General features: G+C 45.9%; 4 non-coding genes across 4 annotated transcripts; all 4 read left to right on the top strand.

The window, feature by feature from the left end:
- Window positions 1-5,471: 5,471 nt before the first annotated feature.
- Window positions 5,472-5,543, top strand: Trnah-gug (transfer RNA histidin (anticodon GUG)). The gene has a single exon. It is a non-coding gene; the product is annotated as a tRNA-His (tRNA).
- A 1,940-nt stretch (window positions 5,544-7,483) lies between these two features.
- Window positions 7,484-7,558, top strand: Trnas-gga (transfer RNA serine (anticodon GGA)). Its single transcript has one exon. It is a non-coding gene; the product is annotated as a tRNA-Ser (tRNA).
- Window positions 7,559-8,039: 481 nt separating this feature from the next.
- On the top strand, window positions 8,040-8,114 carry Trnas-gga (transfer RNA serine (anticodon GGA)). The gene has a single exon. It is a non-coding gene; the product is annotated as a tRNA-Ser (tRNA).
- Window positions 8,115-8,317: 203 nt separating this feature from the next.
- Window positions 8,318-8,392, top strand: Trnas-gga (transfer RNA serine (anticodon GGA)). The gene has a single exon. It is a non-coding gene; the product is annotated as a tRNA-Ser (tRNA).
- The last annotated feature ends 13,796 nt before the right edge of the window (window positions 8,393-22,188 follow it).

Here is a 22,188-nt window from a genome sequence, read left to right as displayed (position 1 = left end):
TCCAAGATGCTGATTGGCTAAAAGAACTACAGTGTGTTCCCTCGTCGAGTGAAAGAGGGAAACGAAAGGGATAAAACAGGGGACTTGAGTGTTGTGAAGGAGCTTGAGGTTTGACCATGTAGAGCAGGCTTGACGATGTAGAGCATGCTCGACCATGTAGAACGCTCGGAGATGTAAACGCTACCACATGCAAAGATGTTAGCACGTAGACGGCTCCAATATCATGGAGCCCTTCTTCTAAAATACCATGTACAGTGTATATAAAACAATTTTCTAATCTCCCTGGATAACTCCTCCTCTTGGCACCTGGCACAGCACCATACATGGAACCTTCGTGGCCACTCGGACCATCGACATTCGCAACAGCGCGCACGTCCGGTTTGATCGCGCTGTGCGATCAAACCGATTTCGAGTGGTGGCGAGAACTGTGATAACAAGCGCTGATAACTATACTCTTTCATTGTTTCTGCGTTTCCAGAACAAGGCAACGGTCGCTGGTAAATGAAAGTATCACCAACAATACGTGACATCTATAAAAAGGCTTATATGACGTGTTCCGGTGCACTCAGCAAAAAAACATTACCTTCGAGATCTGCGTCTATTACCACGAGATCTGCTTTTGCTTTAGAGTCATCTCTGGGGAGTTGATTCGGACACAACCTATTGCCACCCTCAGGTGGTTTCGTGGCCTACGGTTGCCGTGGCCCGTCTGCCTCGGCTCGTTGGTGTCCACCGGTTCGGATGTACTGGTGCACGTGGGCGGCCTCTCGCTTTGCTCAAGAGCATTGCTCAAGAAAGCAGGGTGTCGAAATGAACCCGCGCCCAAACCGAAACACATACCAGAATTGCAGTTTTAGGCAGAACTAAACCCTAAACCAAACCGTTATTTTTGCAATTTCGTTGAAAATGTATTTTCCGAAATTTTTTTGAGGTTTTCTTCGTGTTAATTCTTAACGTGTGTGTTGTGATGTTGCCTGCGAGTGTTTTTCGGTGGTTCTTTTGCTGTTAACCTGTGGTGACGTTAAAACAAACCCGGGACCCGGTACTAGACAGTCTGCGCCATTAAAACTTGATAAGCTGCCTGATGATCCTACCGAGCAGATGACCGTCCTCTTTCACTTCCTCAAAGATCTACAAACGCGTGCAATGCAGTCGGCAAAAGGTCAAAGTGAGCTTGTTGCGGACGTTAAAGCCATCAAAGCTAGTCAAAAAATAGAGACAAAGATAATTTCCTTTGAAAAAAGGTTGAACACTCTCGAAGACAAAACTAAATCGCTTGATAATGTTCAAAGCAGGGCGACAGACTCAATGAGCAGTTTGACCACGAAGAACAACTCACTAAATGTTCGGTTCGATGAATTAGTGGACAGATGTTGACGCCAAAACCTACTTTTTCGAGGCTTCGCCGATTCACGCGAAACATGGACCAAGTCTGCGGCACGCGTAATTGACGCCCTTGCTGGCGTGCTCAAAAGCCCATTAGATAACGTTGTCGAACGTGCTCAACGCTTAGGACACTTTGACCCTAACAAAACCCGACCGATCATGGTTAAATTTTCAAATTACAAAATAAAATAAACAGTGCTTTTCAGGCGTAGTAAGCTTAAAGACAAAGGCATCATCGTCAGTGAGGATTTCTCACTCGCCACGCGTATCATTAGAAGTAAATTAATTGAATTCGCTAAAAAGCAACCTGTACCACCCCCTTTTCAGCTCCGTTACAAGAACCTTCTGATTAACAAAAAAGAGCACGCGTACAATACTACCGATGACACTGTGGTAGAGCATGCGCAGAATGCGGCGTCACAGAACCGTCATGAGAGGAACATGCCACGTTCAAATGAATAGGAAATCGAGGAATTCGTCTCCGCTTCATGTCTTCTTTTGTGATGTACAGAGCATTAATAACAAACACGACCTTCTAAATTCAGCTATCGATGCCTGTAATGCTGACATAATAGTACTCATTGAGTGCACCCACAAATAAATGACAGGGAACTACTCTTGGAAAACTTCTTTTTCGTTGTGACCGTGCCACGCGGAAAGGCAGCGGTATACTTTTAGGAACATCCGACATAGTTCCGTCTCAGCGGATTCAAGTTTGTAGTGAACTTGAGACTGTTTGGGCGCTTGTTGAAGTTAAAGAACAAAAACTAATTTTCAGAGCTTGTTAATGACCACCCGCATTTTCCGCCAGCTTTGTAAACAAATTACATGATGTCACTAAATTGGTTTTGTCGCGATATCCCACACTACGTTTGTTCCTATTGGGTGGTTTTAATATCCATAATCTCGCACGGGATTGCGATCCACCCAGCATGAATCCTTCGTACACGCTTGCAAAAGAGTTTCTTGACATGTGTAATGGTTTTTTTTCCTTCTTGCAACTCATCAAAGAGCCTACCAGGACAGCACTTTCTGCCGCCAATACCTTTGATCTAATACTCACCACCCGTCCCGATCTTGCTTCCGATATAGCTGTACTGCCGGGTTTGAGCGATCATTCCATCTTAACGTTTGAAATCAAATTAACGCGGCCTAAAGACAAAAAACAAAAGCAAATCTATTTGCGATTTCAAACATGCAAACTTTGACGCAATCAACAGGGAATAGGGCAGGTTTGTCGACACGTTTCTGATCGACTTTGACAATTGTAGCGTTCAAGACAACTGGGATTTATTTATGAACCAAGTTAAAGCCTTACTTGATAAACATGTACCCATTCGCTCGATAATTTCAAACAAATCGGCACCATGGTACAGGAGCCACATAAAACACTGATCAAACAAAAAGAAACGTATCTACAGATCTGCCAAACGTTGTCCTTCTGACTACCATTAGAATGCGCATAGACTCGCTTCTGATGAATATGTATCTTTACTCCGTTGCGCAAAACAGCATTTTTGGAAAACACTCTCCCATCCATGCTCGCAACCGACACTAAAAAGTTCTGGCGCGTCATAAATCTAAGGGACGATAACGCCACAAGCCTGGTGGATAACGCGGGAGACATTATACCCTCTGAACAGTGCGCATCTGTCCTTAACGATGTATTGTTTCGAATTTTTCTTCAGTGACAAGTGTTTCGCCACCACTTACACACCGCCATTATTCCATTTCAATGTGTCTGATTATAGTATACCCGTGTGGCGTAGAACATATAATTAATAAATTGAAACTTTCTTCTTCTCCTGGTTGCGACGCGGTCAGCCCGAAGTTTTTGAAGAGCCCGAGCGAGTATAGTGCCATTATACTAATGAAAATCTTTCAACAGTCCCTTGACACGGGTTCTATCCCTGCGGAATGAAAGATAGGAAAGGTGATTCCACTTCATAAAACAGATACTAGGCACTATCCCCTTAACTATCGTCCCATTTCACTCATTAGTACCCCATGTACACTTCTTGAGCACATCTTATTTTACAATCTTGCTAACTTTCTCGAATTTATTTCCCTCTTCACGCACTCGCAACATGGCGTTCGCAAAACATATTCATGCGAAACACAGCTAATATCGTTTACACATCAGCTTCATGTCATTCTTGATCGTTCTTCTCTTACGCACTGTGTATTTCTGGATTTTTCAAAAGCGTTTGATAAGGTATGTCATAATTTACTATTGTATAACTTGCATAAAGTTAACCTTGATCCTCAGTTACTTACTTGGCTTGAGTGTTTCCTGTCCAGTGGTTCTTAGTTCGTTTCTGCCAACGGCGTTGTCTCTCCCTCTGAACTGGTTTCCTCGGGCGTGCCACAAGGCTCTGTCCTTGGACCGCTACTATTTCTAATCTGTATTATTGACTTGCCTTCTTGTATTACATCTCATATTCCCCTCTTTGCTGGCGACTGCATATTATTTCGAGAAGTAACTAGCAACCATGATACAGCCATTAAAATTAAACATAAGCAAATGCAAGTCAATGCGAGTATCCAGACGTAATAACACCCTAACAGCCTATTACATCGATAACATTCGACTCGAATGTGTTTCATCTTATAAATACCTCGGTGTTCACGTCTCATCTGACCTTACCTGGAAGACACACATTGCACACGTAATAAGCAACGCTAACAGATCGTTAGGTTATCTCCGACGCAATTTCTTACGTGCGCCGCAGTCTCTGCAACTAATGCTCTCTAAAACACTTATCCGGCCTAAACTTGAATACGCCGCCTCAGTTTGGGATCCTAGTCAGAATAATTAACTTAATTTGTTCAGTAGACAGGGTGCACAACAAGTCCACAAGATTCATATTCTCCAAATATAACAAAACAGCCAGCATCACCACAATGAATTCTAACCTGCAGTTAGCACCCTTAGCATCATGGCGTAAATATTTGCGGCTCTTTCTTTTTCATAAGATATATCATGCCCCTGTGTTAATGAACGAGCTTCTTTCGGCTCCACATTACATATCATCTCGGCTTGATCACCAACACAAAGTTGGTATTCCATCTTGTAGATCCTACGTCTTCTTACACTCATTCGTCCCACAGACATCTGATGAGTCGATTCACCTTCCCGCAACTGGTGCCTCCACAATAATAATGACCATTTTAAAGAAACTTTACGCGAAATTTCGGTTTGTATATTCTTGTTTTCCCGTTGAATGCTTTTCTTAGCGTGAATTGTGCACTCATGATTACTAATGTCTCTTATGCATCTTGGTTTACGCAATCTATGTACGTTGAATCAAGTAGTTTGAAGAATGAGAAATAATATTTATGTACTCTGGTTTGTGATAATTGTACAATTATACTAGTATATTTTGGTTCTTTGATGCTGCTGCTATGCATAACTTATGTTAAACTAATTCCCCACACCCCTCTGTAATGCCATTGGCCCTGAGGGTATAATAAAGAAAATAAATAAAAGCCACACCGACGTATTTATATAACTGTATTTCTACAAAATTCTTGCTTAGACGTTTTTTTTTTTTTTCACAGTCTTTCTAATAAACATGTCAGCGACTAGTGCTGTCAAAAGGAAAACTTCTTCGTCTACAATTTTATACTGTATACTTTAGTGGGAAGCATGCTCTGTGATAGGAAAAAGGAATTTACTTGGCTACCCAAAAATCACTGCATTTTCCGCGAACAGGGCTGTATTACTTTAGCTAACCGCGTGCTGACTTGGAGTAGAAAACAATTTCTTTTTCTCTCATTTCCGTAGATGTAGATGGAATAGTCAAGTAGCCACGCTGCCTCCTAACTAACATGAGAACTTTCGTTATTATTCCGAGTAGCCAAACAAAAAAAAAAACAGGAGACGCCAGAAAAAGGTCCCATGAACGCCCTCCAGCCTCGTCTCCGAAAGCATGCGATTGCGCGTGGTGACAGCCTTAGCGGACTGCGTGTGACCTACTTCTTGAAGCGAATGAAACAAAAAAAACAAGACACAGAACTGGTCCAGCGTCCAACTCCCTCACTCTGCCAGCCAGAATGAAGCTCTCCTCGTCCCCGTTCGGGTGGCCGTGATCGTATAGTGGTTAGTACCTTGCGTTGTGGCCGCAATAACCCAGGTTCGAATCCTGGTCACGGCAAATTTTTTTTTTCATTTTGGTCTTCTCGTATTTTTTTTTTTTTTGCAGCATAAGTCTCTGTGATTAAATAATACACAATCAAAGTGAACTTCAATTTAAGGGGCCCTTTTTTTGAGCAAAACTAGTTGCCCAAAATTCCACTTGTTCCTGTAGACTACGCGTTTCCCAGCTCACACGTTGATATCTTTCTTGTCCATTCCATTCCTGTTCGACCGCATCTTGTGGTATATTTTTTCAAATGAGCGGAATATTGCGCGTCACGAAATATTATCGCAAGCCTTTTATTCGTTGAGATGCTTACGAACAGTCACATTTTATCCATTGCTGCCATGTAATTATAAATGCGTGGATGGTTCAGTTCGTTTGATAGCAGAGCCTGGGTGTGCCTTCTTACCAATTAGAGGCGGTACCTATGAGCTAAACGAACAATTACTGTAGATATTTTTTATCGTTCATGGGTTTGTCACTGCAATAACGAAATTGTCAGCCGATACCTTGACAAGGGAGCAACAATTTAAGTTTTAGAGATATAAACGTTATCACGAGGACATTTTATTTAAATGTAGCAGACGAAACACCAAATACATTTTTTTAGAAACTGCAGACATAATGGTTGAATATTGAAAGTGGACACGAATAAAGTGGATGAAAAGACAACTTGCCGCCGGTTGGAGGGCCAACGTACCAGGAGGAATACAAGGGTTTTAAAGACCAGTTAGACCTCCCACATCACGGGTTCAGCCGTCTTAATAACACTTAATAAGTGCTACTTGATGCGAATAAAGCTCAAAGTTGTCTGTTCCATAGTTGCCGTACTGCGTGACGCCTATGGTTCGAAGGGTGTTCCACATCCGCTGGCACGGCCGTGACTTGTGGCGCTTGATAGCACTCCTAGGACTAGCGCTATAGTAAGGATATTTTACTCAAGACAGTGTATGGAAGGATGTAGGCCACGATAGTTTAATTGGCAGTTCTCCGCACGCGTAATCCTGATGATGTGGGTTGGGACTCCTACCGGCGGCAACTATAATGTACTTACATTTCTCCCTTGGTTATTATTTTTACATTTACATTTTAAAACAGCTTTTTCCTGCATGCGTTTTCTCCCTTTGTTCTATATTTCTGCTGACTTCGTGATATTACATTTATTAACTGCTAAGCAAACAGTACACCAGGCAAAGACCTGATTCACAGCTGTGCAATATCGAAGACGCGTGTACCTATAAACTATCTTCAGCTGCTCTTCGAGTATATTCTATCTTCATAATACTACATTAAAAAAATTGTGTTTCAGTAGCTGTATTTTTGATAGATCCGTTCAATTAAAGTACATCTTAAGCGCTCTATCATCTCAGCTAACCTGTCGGCCAGCCATCTGCTAGCCGCCTCGTTAGCTCAGATGGTAGAGCGGCTGCCCCGGAAAGGCGGTGGTCCTGGGTTCGAGTTCCGGACCAGGACTAATTTTTCTTCAACTGCGAGGCTTTCTTTCGAGGAACCCGGTTGGGTTTCCATTGTAGCAAATTGCTACATTTGGGTGGATGTCTCAGTTTCCCTTTAATTACTTATCTCCACCTAGCGGATTTCCGCTGAACTATTACGTCATACACTTGCCTTTGCTTGGAGTTGTCGACATATTCGACTTCGCCCTGCCATCTGCTAGCCGCCTGGTTAGCTCAGATGGTGGAGCGGCTGCCCCGGAAAGGCGGTGGTCCCGGGTTCGAGTCCCGGACCAGGACAGATTTTTCGTCAACTGCGAGGCTTTCTTTCGAGGAACCCGGTTGGGTTTCCATTGTAGCAAATTGCTACATTTGGGTGGATGTCTCAGTTTCCGTTTAATTACTTATCTCCACCTAGCGGATTTCCGCTGAACTATTAGGTCATACCGTTGCCTTTGCTTCGAGTGGTCGACAAATTCGACTTCGCCCTGCCATCTGCTAGCCGCCTGGTTAGCTCAGATGGTAGAGCGGCTGCCCCGGAAAGGCGGTGGTCCCGGGTTCGAGTCCCGGACCAGGACGAATTTTTCTTCAACTGCGAGGCTTGCTTTCGAGTAACCCGGTTGGGTTTCCATTGTAGCAAACTGCTACATTTGGGTGGATGTCTCAGTTTCCCTTTAATTACTTATCTCCACCTAGCGGATTTCCGCTGAACTATTACGTCATACACTTGCCTTTGCTTGGAGTTGTCGACAAATTCGACTTCGCCCTGCCATCTGCTAGCCGCCTGGTTAGCTCAGATGGTAGAGCGGCTGCCCCGGAAAGGCGGTGATCCCGGGTTCGAGTCCCGGACCAGGACGAATTTTTCTTCAACTGCGAGGCTTTCTTTCGAGTAACCCGGTTGGGTTTCCATTGTAGCAAATTGCTACATTTGGGTGGATGTCTCAGTTTCCCTTTAATTACTTATCTCCACCTAGCGGATTTCCGCTGAACTATTACGTCATGCCCTTGCCTTTGCTTCGAGTTGTCGACAAATTCGACTTCGCCCTGCCATCTGCTAGCCGCCTGGTTAGCTCAGATGGTAGAGCGGCTGCCCCGGAAAGGCGGTGGTCCCGGGTTCGAGTCCCGGACCAGGACGAATTTTTCTTCATCTGCGAGGCTTTCTTTCAAGTAACCCGGTTGGGTTTCCATTGTAGCAAATTGCTACATTTGGATGGATGTCTCAGTTTCCCTTTAATTACTTATCTCCACCTAGCGGATTTCCGCTGAACTATTACGTCATACCCTTGCCTTTGCTTCGAGTTGTCGACAAATTCGACTTCGCCCTGCCATCTGCTAGCCGCCTGGTTAGCTCAGATGGTAGAGCGGCTGCCCCGGAAAGGCGGTGGTCCCGGGTTCGAGTCCCGGACCAGGACGAATTTTTCTTCATCTGTGAGGCTTTCTTTCGAGTAACCCGGTTGGGTTTCCATTGTAGCAAATTGCTACATTTGGGTGGATACCTCAGTTTCCGTTTAATTACTTATCTCCACCTAGCGGATTTCCGCTGAACTATTACGTCATACCCTTGCCTTTGCTTCGAGTGGTCGACAAATTCGACTTCGCCCTGCCATCTGCTAGCCGCCTGGTTAGCTGAGATGGTAGAGCGGCTGCCCCGGAAAGGCGGTGGTCCCGGGTTCGAGTCCCGGACCAGGACGAATTTTTCTTCAACTGCGAGGCTTGCTTTCGAGTAACCCGGTTGGGTTTCCATTGTAGCAAACTGCTACATTTGGGTGGATGTTTCAGTTTCCCTTTAGTCTTGGTAATAGTAGTTCGGGGTGAAATGTCGACGTTCAAGGTAAATGCAAGGCAGCAATGGTCACTAAGATAAGGAACATAAGTCAGTGATTGTACTAAGTTTGGTGTCGTGGTCAGGAACAAATCCAACAAGTTAGCAGACGTAAGGCCTACTCTTGTTGGTTTGGTGACCAGTTGCGTGAAATTGGAATCTAAAATAACATAACAGATAGTTTATTCTCGACGGTCGTTTCAGTGTTCGTAGGGCCGGTACCTGACCAATCAATTTTAGGGAAGTTAAAGTCTCCTAACAGAAACAAAGGAGCATGCGGGAATCGTAGAACTAATGAGTTCAACGCGTCATGTAATAATTCACAAAAATCAGGCGTCGCGTTGGGTGCCCCGTAGCACACACAAAAAAGAGCGCTTTGATGAGGCAAAGGGATGTTCGCACAAACAAGCTCTAAGGAAGAATTCACTGGTGTCATATGTGACGCTAGGTTATCGGCTACTGCTATAAGTACACCCCCCACCCCCCGCCCCCCTTTTCCTGGTGTGACGATCACATCGATAGACACTGTACTTTTTATCGCAGTCAAATAGTTCGCTACTTGCTACTTCTGCAGAAAGCCACGTGTCTGTAAGCGCCACAACGTCAGCAGAGCATGAGTCAACGATAGCCGATAAAGTGCCTCGCTTACTGGTTATGCTTCGCACATTTGAAAGCAGCAAGGGTATGCTTCGTGGAACAGGGGGCGTAACGTTTGTTGTGCTAGGACAAGGAAGTGGCACGACCTGCAGACGTAGAAGCGGACGAGAAATCGTTTGAACTTACGGCACTGCCAGATTCTAGTTCACAAATACTATCGGTTGCTCGCGAGTAGACAAAGCACTTTTTGTGTATATCTAGTGTGTTGTAACGTACCGTGAACTGCTCCCTTAACGTAAATAAATGTAAAAGTATGGCAATCTCGCGTTTTTCTAACACTTCTGAACCTTTTACCTACACCTTAAACGGCACTAATTTAGAGCAGGTTAGTACTTACAAATACCTTGGTGTGCCATGATTTATCATGGCACTCTCACATTAACTACATTACTAACAATGCTTGTCGTACTCTTGGTTACCTTCACCGAAACTTTCGCCAAGCGCCAACACACCTTCAACTACAGCTAATCAAACATTAATCCGTCCAAAGCTCGAGTACGCTTCAGCCGTATAGGATCCAGCTCAATCGACGCTAATTGACACCTTAGAATCGGGCCAGAACCGTTCAGCTCGATTTATACTCAATAATTATGCTCCTCGTGCCAGTGTCACCTTGGTGAAATCCACTCTTCCCCTCCCAGACCTGGTAATGAGAAGAAGGATTTCCCGTGTCTTGTTTTTCATAAAATTTTCTTTCATAATCAAGTACTTCGACAGGAATTCATCTCAGAACCTGCTTACTTTTCATCACGTGTTGACCACCCAAATAAAGTAGCCGTTCCTTTGTGCCGCACTAATCTCTTTTTACATTCTTTTCTTCCGGAGATTAGTAGAGAGGGGAATCACCTTCCCTTCCTCCATCGCTGCCACTGAGTACCAAGCGTTGTTCAAGTCTGCAGTTACTGAACACTTACTGGTGTAGCTGCAAACTAATGTTGTTTTTTTCCTTTATTATTTTGTTTTTTATTTACATTGTACCCACCCCCTCTATAACGCCGTCTGGGTCTTGAGGGTATGCTAATAAATAAATAAATAAATAAATAAATAAATAAATAAATAAATAAATAAATAAATAAATAAATAAATAAAAAAGTTGTCGCAGTTTCACCTGAAAGGCGAAGCCTCAATTGCGATAGCAAACTTGTAGAGAGCTATACGGAGTAATGATATTAGCTTTATCAGCTGTATAAACTTGGACATGCAGCAGCATCGGCCACACGCAGAACTGTTGTCGACGCCATCGGCGTTTTGCCCGCGTTCGCTCAAAATGCGTGCGGCGTTGGTGACTGTTGCCGGAGCCTCTGATATAAAACGTTGTCGCAGTTTCACCCGAAAGGCGAAGCATCAATTGCGATAGCAACTTAGTAGAGAGCTATACGGAGTAAGGATAGTAGTTTTATCCGCTGTACAAACTTGGACATGCAGCAGCACCAGCAACACACAGCACTGTTGTCGACGCCGTCGGCGTTTTGCCCGCGTTCGCACAAAATGCTTGCGGCGTTGGTGACTGTTGCCGGAGCCTCTGATATAAATAGGCACTTGGTGCCGCAGCTAAACGTCGCCTCCCTTCCCTGCCCCCCCCCCCCCCCCCCGCGGCCTTTCTTGCGTCAGAAGAAGGCGCGTTTGCTCTACATATATGGTGATTGTAAAGGAGGAAAGAGACGCCTACTTCTGCAGCCCTTAAGGGAGCACGGCACAGAACGCGCGTTTGTTCTCCGCCGTGCGTTCACTCCCCGTGAAAGCGCGCGTCTCTCGCGCCCTTTCACTCGCACATACAGCGTTCGGCGGCGCGCGGCGACGATTTCATCTCCATTGACGTCATACGGAACCTCACGGCGACGCCGACGGCAGAAATCTGCTTTGGAGTGTCCATATAATTGCTATCGCAATAATAGGCACTGCGTGCCGCAGCTAAACGTCGCCTCCCTTCCCTCCCCCTCCCCCCCCCCGGCCTCTCGCTCGTCGGAAGAAGGCGCGTTTGCTCTACATACATGGTGATTGTGAAGGAGAACAGAGACGCCTACTTCTGCAGCCCTTAAGCGAGCACGGCGCAGAACGCGCGTTTGTTCTCCGCCGTGCGTTCACTCTCCGTGAAAGACGCGCCCTTCGCGCCTTTTAACTCGCACATACAGCGTTCGGCGCGCGGCGACGATTTATTCTCCAAATGACGTCATACGGAACCTCACGGCGACGGCGACGGCGACGGCAGAAATCTGCTTTTGAGTGTCCATATAATTGCTATCGCAATAAATAAATAAATAAATAAATAAATAAGCGCTAAGAACATACACTCTCCTCGTTTCTGCGTTTCCAGAGCAAGAAAACAATCGCTGGTGAAGGAAAGTATCACCAACAGTACGTGACATCTATAAAAAGGCTTTATACGACGTGTACAGGCCTTATCAATGCCGCAAAAAACATGGCATTCCAGATCTACGTCTATTACCAGGAGATCTGCTTTTGCTTTAGAGTCGTCACCGAGGCGTTGCTTCGGGTACAACCTATTGCAACCCTCAGGTGGTTTCGTGGCCCTCGGCTCCCGTGGCCCGTCCGCCTCGGCTCGTTGGTGTCTACCGGTTTGGGTGTGCTGGTGCACGTGGGCGGCCTCTCTCTTTGCCCAGTAGGTGGCGCCGCAGTAGAGAAAGTGTCGGGTGGCGCCATGCTCTGCCGGGGCGCGATCCAACAGCAAGACAGCTAATCAAAAACCTCGGTCCAAAAAGCAAGGCACTGCTGACTAATGCCATAGAGCAAGTGATTAGAACAAAGAATATTCCCGTTGGATGGCGTGAAAGCAAGATGAATCTCATCTACAAAGGCAAAGGCGATAAGGATAAGACGAGCTCGTACAGGCCAGTTACAGTAACGTCGGTGATATATAGAATGGCAATGCAAGCCATAAAATTAGAACTGTCGAAGTGGGTGGAGGAAAACGGTGTATTGGGGGAACTACAGAATGGGTTCAGGCCAGGCAGACGCTTAGAAGACAATATGTTTGTACTAACTCAGTGCATAGAGATTTCAGTAGCTCAGAAAATATCTTTATGGATAGCATTTCTAGATATTAAAGGAGCTTATGACAACGTAGACAGCGAATTGTTGTGGGATATTCTTCAATACGAAGGCATAGATGACGATTTCGTGGAGCTGTTGAGGGAGATATATCGAGACAACCAAGTACAAGTGGCATGGGAAGGCCGAAAATGAAATGAAATGGTGGGAATTCACCAAGGATTGAAGCAAGGGTGCCCTCTGTCACCATTGTTGTTCACGCTTTACGTCAAGGGCATAGAAAGACGACTGGAAAACAGCGAATTAGGTTTTGATTTATCCTACATGCGTAATGGACAAATGGTGCAACAGAAGGTCCCTGGACTGATGTACGCAGACGACATTGTGCTACTAGCGGACAATAAAAAGATTTAAAGATACTTGCAAATATCTGTGGGAACGCAGCGACAAATCTAGGCCTTAAGTTTAGCACAGGGAAATCAGGGATTATGATCTTTAATGAACACACGAGTAACTTCTTGGTGTCAATTCAACAGCAAGTAATACCCATAGTGAAGCAATATAAGTACCTCGGCGTACACATAAGCGAAGGAAAGAATTACTCAATCAACCACCAAGATAATCTGAAAATAAAGGGGAAGCGGAATGCAGCAGTAATGAAACACAGAGCACTGTGGGGCCACAATAAGTATGAGGTGGTGCGTGGAATCTGGAAAGGAGTAATGGTGCCAGCGCTAACATTCGCAAATGCCATTATATGCTTAAAATCGGATATATTGGCGGGTTTGGAAGTTAACCAAAGATCAGTAGGCCGGTTGGCTTTGGGAGCACACGGTAATACGACAAATGAGGCAGTGCATGGAGACATGGGTTGGGCCTCTTTTGAAGTCAGAGAAGCACAAAGCAAAATTAGTTTTGAAGAAAGGCTCAGGAACATGGATGAAAATAAATGGGCGGCTAAAGTGCACAAGTGCACATGAAAAGCGTGGACACAGAATGGAGTAAGAGGTCAAGGAAGTTGGCAACCAAGTACAGGATAATCTAAACTGTAAATAGACAACCAGGGGTCATCAGAAAGAAAGTGAGAGAAATAGAGACCGTGAATTGGATGCAACGAATGGAAACGAAAAGGACAATGGAGATTTACAAGAATGAGAAGAAAGAAATTAGAAGGGAAAATCTGTACGATAACACAAAGGGCAGTGCCTTGCTATTTGAGGCTCGAGCCGGTTGCCTAAGGACGAAAACATATCGGAACAAATATTCGGAATTAGATGAGACATGTGTATGCTGCAGTAAAGATCCAGAGACCACTCAGCACATCCTAATGGAATGCGACGGGATCCACCCAGCGAGAACCGTAGGTAACGTGCAACTCCCAGAAGCGCTTGGGTTTAAAGTGGAAGGAAACATAAACAGATCAGCCGTAGAGATCAGCAAGAGACGATTAGAGTACTGGTGGAAAAAAAGCAGGGAAAAGATGGATACGACCTGATCTCTTAAAATCATAGGCAGCGGTACAAGGTAAATTTTTGAAAAAGAAAAATAATGAGAGGTATGCAAAAATGCTATATAAAGAACATGTATAGTCATCATCATCATCATCATCAGCAGCAGCAGCAGCAGCAGCAGCAGCAGCAGCAGCAGCAGCCGCAGCCTATATTTTTATGTCCACTGCAGGACGAAGGCCTCTCCCTGCGATCTCCAATTACCCCTGTCTTGTGCTAGTGTATTCCAACTTGCGCCTGCAAATTTCCTAACTTCATCATCCCATCTGGTTTTCTGCCGACCTCGACTGCGCTTCCCTTCCCTTGGTATCCATTCTGTAACCCTAATGGTCCACCGGTTATCTAGAATGTCGGCTATCCCCGTTTGTTCTCTGATCCACACCGCTCTCTTCCTGTCTCTTAACGTTAGTCGTAAGATTTTTCGTTCCATCGCTCTTTGTGCGGTCCTTAACTTGTTCTCGAGCTTCTTTGTTCACCTCCAAGTTTCTGCCCCATATGTTGACTGGTAGCACCGGTAGAATGCAATGATTGTACACTTTTTTTTTTCAACGACAGTGGTAAGCTCCCAGTCAGGATTTGGTAATGCCTGCCGTATGCACTCCAACCCAATTTTATTCTTCTGTAAATTTCTTTCTCGTGATCAGGGTCCCCTGTGAGTAATTGACCTAGATAAGCGTACTCCTTTACAGACTCTAGAGGCTGACTGGCGATCCTCAATTCTTGTTCCCTTGCTAGGCTATTGAACATTATCTTTGTCTTCTGCATATTCATCTTCAACCCAATTCTTACACTTTCTCGATTAAGGTCCTCAATCATTTGTTGTAATGTATACATGTACATTTGTACATGTATAGTATACCTGATTAAATCAAGCAGGCTAGGTGACTATTTGTCGCCGCCCCGTTTCAAAGGGGATGCCAATAAATCATCATCATCATCATCATCATCATCACGCCGGGGCAGCGGTGGACGCCCGCGCCTTCCGGAGCCGCTCGGACGTGCTCTTCTGGGACCCGTCTTCGGCAGATGGCCGCTGGAAGTCGCTGTTCCCGCTCCCTGAGCCTAGACACGGCATGGGCGCTGCCGTCTGCGTCAATGGTGGGTTTCCTTTATGGCGACTTCAGGTTAGCGTACCTAGTTGACAGGTGGTGCCTACTTTTGATGAAGGTACTCTATAGTTGAATATTTCAGTATCAGTGTGTACTAGGGCATCATATGGTGCGCTTCAGTCAAGCGAAAAACATATCCGAAACATAAAAGTATTTCACTAAATGTTTTCCACAAATTAGAGTGGATACACAACATCTTATTTAAGTAACGAGAAAAAAGATTTATTAAGAAAATGTTTCACTGGAACAAAACTCGCAAGTTGGATTCACTTCAGCAGACTGTCGTTGGGTTAGTTTCTTTAAATGGTAATGATACTGTCGAGCTCCTCTGTCTGATTTTGACATTGAATAATTTAACACTAGCTAGGTACCGGACTTTTTCTGGTATAGTAAAGAGAGGAAAAAATGACAAGGTTTCCTAACAGGGCTCCTCACATTTCCATAGGAGACCCTTTACGTTCTAGGCGGCCTCTCTACCTCCATAGAGCGCGCTCCTCTGGAAGTGCTGGCAGCGTCCACAGCAGATTCGAGTGACCGCTCCTTTTACAGTGCCTGCCAAGTGCGGGGTCTCACCGCAGGGTCACTCGTACTGCCGCTGCCAGATGCACGACCTACTCAAATACTGACCTGGTCAGCTGGGACCTACGCCGGTTCTCGTTCCAGACTTGGCCGCTAAGGGGGCGCTCGAGTTACCCCTCCTGACTTGGCTTTGGGAGCACACGGTAATACGACAAATGAGGCAGTGCATGGAGACATGGGTTGGGCCTCTTTTGAAGTCAGAGAAGCACAAAGCAAAATTAGTTTTGAAGAAAGGCTCAGGAACATGGATGAAAATAAATGGGCGGCTAAAGTGCACAAGTATCTCTACATGAAAAGCGTGGACACAGAATGGAGGAAGAGGTCAAGGAAGTTGGCAACCAAGTACAGGATAATCGAAACTGTAAATAGACAACCAGGGGTCATCAGAAAGAAAGTGAGAGAAATAGAGACCGTGAATTGGATGCAAAGAATGGAAACGAAAAGGACAATGGAGATTTACAAGAATGAGAAGAAAGAAATTAGAAGGGAAAATCTGTACGATAACACAAAGGGCAGTGCCTTGCTATTTGAGGCTCGAGCCGGTTGCCTAAGGACGAAAACATATCGGAACAAATATTCGGAATTAGATGAGACATGTGTATGCTGCAGTAAAGATCCAGAGACCACTCAGCACATCCTAATGGAATGCGACGGGATCCACCCAGCGAGAACCGTAGGTAACGTGCAACTCCCAGAAGCGCTTGGGTTTAAAGTGGAAGGAAACATAAACAGATCAGCCGTAGAGATCAGCAAGAGACGATTAGAGTACTGGTGGAAAAAAAGTAGGGAAAAGATGGATGCGACCTGATCTCTTAAAATCATAGGCAGCGGTACAAGGTAAATTTTTGAAAAAGAAAAATAATGATAGGTATACAAAAATGCAAAATAAAGAACATGTATAGTATACCTGATTAAATCAAGCAGGCTAGGTGACTATTTGTCGCCGCCCCGTTTCAAAGGGGATGCCAATAAATCATCATCATCATCATCATGAGCATCGACGTGCAAAGGTTGCAGCTTACAAAAGAAGAAAACTGGTACACTATTCGGTTCTTCAGCAAATAACTGATATGGAGGCGAAATGCAAAAACGCCCGTGTGCTTGCGTTGTAGTGCACGTTAAAGAACCCCAGGTGGTCGAAATTATTCCGGAGCCCTCCACTACGGCGTGCCTCATAATCAAAACTGGTTTTGGCACGTAAAACCCCAGAAAGAAGAAGAAGCAAATAACTGATGTTGCGCACGTTTCTTTTTTTTTTTCTTTTGTTGATCGTGCAAGTGGGAAATGGGCTTATTTGACGTGCACGATCTTAGCTAACCTTATTATGCGCCCTTCAGTAGAGCTCTCCTGTGTGAATACTATTTCCAGCGGTAGCTTGAGGGCAGTTGAAATGTTTTCTGTTTTATTTTTTGTCTTTCTTGATCAGGCAATAGCGCATAAGCTTTAGCGCCTACCTCATGCACGTATACAGAAGATAACTCCTGTCTCGGGTACGGCAGCCCACATTTCCATGTCATAATGATACCCGCAGTCATAGCAAAGATGGTAGAGCATGGGACCTATAGCTATATAGCGTTCCACGCACCACTGAAATATCACTGTATCTTCTGCGACTCTTACTAGAAAGCTGGCGCTGATTGTTTTCATGTTGCTAGATTTGTTCGGGACCCTTTAACACTTATTCTGGGTCCCGTAGAGTGTCTAATTGGTGCATTGTACTGTTCAAGAAAGTCTACAATCCGCAATTAAATTCCAAGGCCCAGTGGGCAAGTCTGGGCACCGTCAACTTCGCAATCTTCTAAACTCTCATTGGAGATTAGTAGTACATCTTTTTGTACCAATTCATGACTTGTCGTTCAGTGACAGGCTTTGCGACGCGCGTAATGTATACCGAGGACCATTTATTTACTGCATAAAATTCGACTGTATAACGTATGTGCTTGCACCTCATTCCACTTCCTTTTTGCTAATTACATGCGGCTCGCTTTTCGTACGGCAGGCACCGCGCGTGCACCTAAGGTACAATGGATAGAATTATTGAAAGCAGTGCATCTTGCCTTCAGTCTTTATGTCACGTTCTGGCCTAAAACCATCTCAAGTGAAGTAAAGGCTATATCACTGCAATCTAAACTAACTGGATTGTGGGGATATGTCAGGCCGTTAAAAGAGGCGAATAAATAAAGAAAACGTACGCGATAAGCTACCAACGGTAATACAGTTTTTTTTTTTTCTGCGGCACAACTTATTTTCACGAATGTCTGTTGCAAAAATATTCCATACAACCCTTGTCTCGCATGCTTGCAATGCAAATTTGGTGCCGGTGGCAAAGGTATTCGGGAAATGCCACTAAGTGACAATAATGTACGGGTACATCTCTTTAATCATAGAACACCTATCTATAACAATTTAAGGCCTCTAGCTGCATTTTCGGCACGCCGCCAAATAACACTAGGGCAGCCTCACCTTTTCTATAAACTGTATGCCTTGATCCATTTTTTTTCACCCAGGTGCGTAAAGCGGGAACTCAATGTAAGGCGTATGCCAGGCGTCTTACCTAGCCGTAATTTACACAGTCACGTAGGAGTGCGGAATTGTAGTTGATTTTGCTCAATCAACGTACTTTTGCTCCCTTTCTTAGTCGTACAAAGTGCATACCCACGAAAACATCGCGGCTTGGCGCGAGCAGATGACAGCAAAAGTGCGGCGCAGATGCGGTAACTAGTAGCGCCATAAGGCTCGTAGTAGCAGAAATAAGAGCTAGAACAGGCGCGCTGGCGTTCTGCTCGCAGGTCAAGTCAGTAGTACAGTAGGTTGTGGCCAGATGTCGGCAGCATACAAGTCACCCGCCGGCGATCTTCCTCATCTTGATTCGTTCATCTATTGACGCGTCATCTTCAGTCTTTCTTGTGGGAAACAATAATGGAAAGAAACGTGGCGCCTGCTCACATATTCTTTTTTTTTTATTATTGCGATAGCAATTATATGGACACTTGAACCGGATTTCTGCCATCGGCGTCGCCGTCGCCGTGAGCTTCCGTATAGATTCCAAGGGCGATAAAATCGTCGCCGCGCCGTATGCGCGAGCGAAAGAGCGCGGGCGCTATCACGGAAGGCGAACTCCCCCGCGCGCAATCACGGAGAGCGAACGCACGGGGGAAAGCAAACGCGACCGTCGCCCGAAAGACCGTGGGGGTATGGGAGGGAGGGAGGCGGGGCGACGCTGTGCTCCGGCACCAAAGGCGTATCTTGCCACTCAATCTCCCACGCGAAAGCAAGAAACGGGAAGAGGGGGGAGGGGGGCAGCTTCTCCTCTGCCAACAACTTCTCGTTTGCCCGACGGTGCCGGTCGCCCGCACCGTCTCTTATCTCCACACGGCTCTGACATTTGTATGCGCTGTGCATTCGCCGCTCAATTTCCGTTGAAGCGATAGACCGCGCGAACCTGCGCTTACTGCCAGCGTTTTGACAGTCGTTGGCTGCGGTCATTCAGTGTGATTATTCATGTTTGCTTGTGCGCGCTGACACCACGATTGTTGATTCAGTTAGTAAGCCAATGTGTCCAAGTTTATGCAGCCGATAAAACTACTATCCCTACTCCGAATAGCTCTCTACTAATTTGCTATCGCAATCGATGCTTCGCCTTTGGGCGAAACTGCGACATTTTTTTGTTTAGATTTATGTTGACCAGGTCAATCCGAGCGTCACTGTATTTTGCGAAATGCTTTTATCGCGAAATGCGTCAGCCATGTAATATTCAGTAACAATAATCTATAGGCTTATAATACGGTTTTTATCTTTTGCCACCATGCCTCTAGAGCCTGTACTGCACAAGGCGTTCTGCACTATGTGTGTGCAGTAGAGCACTGCACGGGCCGATTTTTTCAGCCCGGGTCCGGCCTGGGCGCGTTTTTACATTGGGCTGCCCGCCCGAGCCCGATCAAAACTTTTATGGCGAGACCCGAGCCCGGCCTGAGCCAGGAAATAATCTACGTTACCCGCCCGGCCCGGCCCGCCACCCCTTTACCTTAATTAGGCCCGAGCCCGGCCCGAGACCGAAAAATACATGTTTTTCAGAGTTGAGACGCCCGAGAATAACTCACTTCACGTTACGTGCGCACCACCAGAAAGCCCGAGCCCGGCCCGGGCCCGGGTCGAAAAGCACACGCCGTGCCCGAGCCCGGCCCGAGCCCGTGAAAAAACTGCTCTGCCCGGCCCGGCCCGGCCCACGTGCCGGGCCCCTCACGAGGTAAGAGAACCGTGCTCTCACCATTTGTTGAAACTGCCTGTCCACTTATTATGTCGCTAGAAGCATGTAATGAATACCACAACAAGACATTCTTTTCTGATATACTTTGCGAAAATACAATTTTCCTAATAGCGCTACCTGGCCTCTGGAACACGCAGCCGGACCCCACCGCAGGAAGAGCTGGCGCAGCGTAGATGAACATTCGTGTATGCCACATAATGATCCAGCCTGCTCACGTGACAGAAAGCTTCCCAGTGTTAACGCACCTTTATACAACACCGGCACAACCATTTTGGCGAGGAAGGTTTCTTCGTGAGCGACATATTGTTGCGGGGGTTTCGTAGCACAGGCGCTCAAGCGGTGTGTCGTGCGGCCACAGAAGTTCCATATGCTTCATAGTTTTTCAAAACGTAGAAAATGCGGTGAACTAGCATGTGTACTATCATTTCTTCCACCAGCATTTATTGTTCAGAATTTTTAACAGAGCGCAATCAAGAAAGTAAATCATTGTTGGGTTTTACGTGCAAAAACCGCGATCTCATTATGAGGCACGCCGTATAGTGGGGGACTCCGGAATAATTTGGACCACCTGGGGTTCTTTAACGTGCACCTAAATCTAAGTACACGGGTGTTTTCGTATTCAGCCCCCTTTTCGAAATGCGGCCGACGTGGCCGGGATTGCATCGCGCGACCTCGTGCTAAGCAGCCCAACACCATAGCCACTGAGCAACTACGGCGGGTGCAATCAAGAAAGTACGTGCACAACTCCGTCGTCGCCTGATAAAGCTTGCTAATAATACAATCTGTGACTTAGACCCTGTTCTCGAGACCATGGCCTTCCAAGAACGCCACAAGTGCAAGCTCAACAATTCTTGCAAACTACTGCATTTTTCCTTAAAGCAGTCTGCATAATCTTCAGACTGGCCTATACGGCGGGTGCGATAGAGGAACTCCGGTAGTTCGATATTTTGCTAGCTTTGTCACGGACATAGGTCAAGATTCTGTCTTCAAATATAGATCGACAGCTCATCTCGGGCAAAAGTTTTGACATAAAAGGTCCACTTATATTTGAATAATTACGGTACTTTCTAGGATTCAAAGTATCCACTACGCAATTTTTCAGACAATCCTTGGCGATGGATTCTATCGACAGCTAGACTTGGCCGCCGGGTTTTATTCCGCTTGCCGGTGCTGAATGTTGTAGCGCTGTTCATCTGTACCCGGCTACTTCGTCATTATGTAAGCGTGACAGTTCACGAACTTCAGCTACGGACTGAGTAAGTTGCTTTGTATCGGGAGCTAATGAAGCCTCGATGTCGTGCGAAAACATGAGGCTTATGAACGGGACCTTAATTATGCCCGAAGGCAGTACGGCAAGGCGTGAATAGCGCGGCTTCCTTAATGAAGGTGTACGCGAACGTAACGCACGGCAGGATCAGGGGGGGTGTATTCTGTAAGAGTCCACCTAGTGGGCTGTCCACTTCGGCTGTCGCCATTGGCTGCCGCTTCACGAGCGCGAAGGTGCCAGCCAGTCTTTTTCGCGCTCGCGAAGCAGCAGCCAATGACGACAACCGAAGTGGACAGTCCACTAGGTGAACTCTTACAGAATACCCCCCCCCCCCCCTGATCTCATGTTTGATTCTGAATATCCTGTATATCGAAAACAAGCATGTCAGCGATGGTGTTGTTGAACCGTACCGTCAGTCTTATTGGTCTGAGAATGATCGGCAGTTGCCTTGCAATGGTGCGTGCAGCTCCATATGTTGGCCTGTAAATGCGGTTTCTGTACACAATGACGGGGCACCACGTCGAAGGAATATGTCATGATTGTGATCTATGAAAATCTAGCAACTTGGTATGCCGTGCACGCTGTAGAGCTTTCGCCTCGGCAGTCGCGTGTTAGGTCTACTCTACAACGACTACATTCTGCTTGTTTCCGGCAGCTGACAACTTAAAAGATCACAGCAGATCCATGCCTACTTGAAAAAGCGGTGCGCTAGGTGGTGCAGTCGGTTGAAGTAAACCCTCGGGCTTTATAGCAGGCGATTACCTGCGCTGGCATTCACGGAAGCTTTGTACGTAACGCTCGACAGACTTAGAAAGTCAGGTCCAGTATATTACGCCGGCGCAGTCAGGCTTGAAGATTCCACTTCGTGTCCAGATACCAGCTCGTAACGGCAGGCAACTAGAATGTCGTCGCAGAGGTCAGCAGGCACAACCAGCAGTTAGGCTTCATAGGCACTCGAGTTTCGCTTTCGCAGGACACTATTACGCAGTCA

This window comes from Dermacentor silvarum, chromosome 11, assembly GCF_013339745.2.
Source record: "Dermacentor silvarum isolate Dsil-2018 chromosome 11, BIME_Dsil_1.4, whole genome shotgun sequence".
NCBI classification, from domain to species: Eukaryota; Metazoa; Arthropoda; class Arachnida; order Ixodida; family Ixodidae; genus Dermacentor; species Dermacentor silvarum.
This window is presented reverse-complemented; position numbering and strand designations above follow the sequence as displayed.